This window comes from Herpailurus yagouaroundi, unplaced genomic scaffold (genome assembly GCF_014898765.1).
Source record: "Herpailurus yagouaroundi ecotype Mexico unplaced genomic scaffold, PumYag 67623, whole genome shotgun sequence".
In the NCBI taxonomy this organism is placed as follows: domain Eukaryota; kingdom Metazoa; phylum Chordata; class Mammalia; order Carnivora; family Felidae; genus Herpailurus; species Herpailurus yagouaroundi.
The window spans coordinates 6599710-6603050 of record NW_024420424.1 but is presented as its reverse complement, the minus strand read 5'-3'; positions in this window follow the sequence as shown (position 1 = coordinate 6603050).

The following is a 3341-nucleotide window of genomic DNA, read 5'->3' as shown; positions in this document are numbered from 1 at the left end:
GTTGTGTTTTATTTAAATTAGTTCCTTTTTGATTAACATTTAGGTTGTTTTCAGTTCTGTGCTATAAACAGTGCTTCAAGGAATATCCTTGTATATGTATCTTTATGAGCATATCTTTATAATTTTTTTTTTACTTTTATTTATTGAGAGACAGAGAGCATGAGCATGGGAAGGGTAGACAGAGGAGGAGACACAGAATCTGAAGAAGGCACCAGCCTCTGAGCTGTTAGCACAGAGCTGATGCGGCGCTTGAATTCACAAACCACGAGATCATGACCTGAGCTGAAGTCAGATGCTTAACCGACTGAGCTACCCAGGTGCCCCTATGAGCATATCTTTTAGATAAAATTCCTAGAAGTGTAATTGTGAGGTCATAGGGTACGTACATTATACATTTTGGTAAATAGTGCCAAAATGGCGTCCAGAAAAGTTGTACACCTATATACTCCCACTAACAGTATGTAAAAGTGGTTAATACTTTGTAAGACTTTTGATAGCATACTGCCAAATTTTCATTCAGAAAGCTATCATTTCATGCTCTCACTAGCAGTGTAAGAGAATGTCTATTTGACCACACTTATGCTAGATGTTACTGAAATTCTTTTTAAGCTTTGTCAGTCTGTTATGTGAAAAATGATTATTTTTGTCTTCCATGACTCGTGAGACTTTTTGACCATTTGTATTTTTTTCCATCTTTTAAGTTTATTTATTTATTTTGAGAGAGAGTGTGTATGTGCATGCATGAGAAGGGGAGGGGCAGAGAGAGAGAGAATTCCAAGCAGGCTCTGCTACGCTGTCAGTGCACAGAACCCGACGTGGGACTGGAACCCATGAACTGTGCGATTGTGACCTGAGCTGAAACCAAGAGATGGACGCTTAACTGACTGAGCCATCCAGGCGCCCCTCTTTTTTTTTTTTTTTAATTTTATTTTTTAAAATTTACATCCAAATTAGTTAGCATATAGTGAAACAATGATTTCAGGAGTAGATTCCTTAATGCCCCTTACCCATTTAGCCCATCCCCCCTCCTATAACCCCTCCAGCAACCCTCAGTTTGTTCTACATATTTATGAGTCTCTTCTGTTTTGTCACCCTCCCTGTTTTTATATTATTTAAGGAGCAGGTTGTAGTAAGGTAGAGGTGGTCAGGGTAGAGGAGTAGGAAGGTAGAGACTTAATGCTTTGTTGAGTTTGAGATGTACTGGGCATATTTATATCCGGATAGATGTAGCAGGCAGATGGGAACTCAAGTCTGGAGCTCCTAAGAAAAGTCAAAGCCAGCAAGTATAGATTGATTGATTTTATTTTTAAGTTATCTCTACACCCAACATGGGACTTAAACTTACAACCCCAAGATCAAGAGTCATATGCTGTACCAACTGAGCCAGCAAGGAGCCCCAACCATTTGTATTTTTTCATTTGTGCGTTGCCTGTTTATTTCCATTGTGCATTTCTCTTTTAGGTATTAATCTTTTTGTTATATATATGTAAAAGATACTTGTATATTAAAGATATTAATCACTTGCCTGTCATACATATTGCTCATCAGTTTTTATATTTTGTTATCTTTTATCTGTTTTTATTTTTTCCCCAACGTAGGAGCTTTTAGTTTTTATGTGTCTTGACTTTGGTATCATGCTTAGAAAGGCTTTGTCTACTCCCACATTATACTAGTTTATGCCTATAATTTCTTTCAGTACCTTTTGTATTTTACACTTAAATTTGCAATACATTTAGAATTTATTTTAGTTTAGATATATAATATAGAGAACTAACTTTATTTTTTTCTAAAATGATTAACCAGTTGTCCCAATGGTGTTTGTTAAGTGAGCCACTGTTTCTTCACCTACTTGAAATGCTGTCTCAGGGCACCTAGCTGGCTCAGTCAGTGGAGCATGCAATTCTTGATCTCAGGGTTGGGAGTTCGAGCCCCATGATGGGTTTAGAGATTACTTAAAAATAAAATCTTAGTTAAGAAAAAGGAAATGTCTCTATTTTAAGTATAGTGATATGTAGAAAGTCACATATACATGTATATATATGCACACACACATATATATATACACACATATATACACACACACATATATATGTATATATTTTCCCCTTATCATTTTTTTCACAATTTGTGTGTTCTTAGATGTTTATTCTTTCATATGACCTTGAGGATCATTGTATCAGGTTCCATCTACCTCAAAATCCTACTGACTCTCTTTTTTTTTAATTTTAGTTTTAAAATTTACTTCCAAATTAGTTAGCATAGAGTGCAACAATGATTTCAGGAGTAGATTCCTTAATGCCTCTTACCCATTTAGCCCATACCGCCTCCCACAACCCCTCCAGTACCCTCTGTTGGTTCTCCATATTTAAGAGTCTCTTGTGTTTTGTCCCGCTCCCTGTTTTTATATTATTTTTGCTTCCCTTCCCTTATGTTCATCTGTTGTGTGTCTTAAAGTCCTCACATGAGTGAAGTCATATATTTGTCTTTCTCTGACTAATTTCACCTAGCATAATACCCTCTAGTTCCATCCACGTAGTTGCAAATGGCAAGATTTCATTCCATTGGGGTGCACGTGTCCCTTTGAAACAGCATACCTGTGTCCCTTGGATAAATACTTAGTAGTGCAATTGCTGGGTCGTAGGTTAGTTCTATTTTTAATTTTTTGAGGAATCTCCATACTGTTTTCCAGAGTGGCTGCACCAGCTTGCATTCCCACCAGCAATGCAAAAGAGATCCTCTCTCTCTGCATCCTCGCCAACATCTGCTGTTGCCTGAGTTGTTGATGTTAGCCATTCTGACAGGTGTAAGGTGGTATCTCATTGTGCTTTTTATTTGTATTTCCCTGAGGATGAGTGATGTTGAGCATTTTTTCATGTGTCAGTTGGCCATCTGAATGTCTTTGGAGAAGTGTCTGTTCATGTCTTTTGCTCATTTCTTCACTGAATTATTTGTTTTTTTGAGTGTTGAGTTTGATAAGTTCTTTGTAGATTTTGGATACTAACCCTTTATCTGATATGTCGTTTGCAAATATCTTCTCCCATTCTGTCGGTTGCCTTTTAGTTTTGCTTATTGTTTCCTTCATTATGCAGAAGCTTTTTATTTTGATGAGGTCCTAGGAGTTCATTTTTGCTTTTGTTACCCTTGCCTCCAGAGACATGTTGAGTAAGGTGTTGCTGCAATCAAGATCAAAGAGGTTTTGCCTGCTTTCTCCTTGAGGATTTTGATGGCTTCCTGTTTTACACTGAGGTCTTTCATCCATTTTGAGCTTATTTTTGTGTATGGTGTAAGATATGGTTTCACTCTTATATGGATCCTGAGAAACTTAACAGGAACCCATGGGG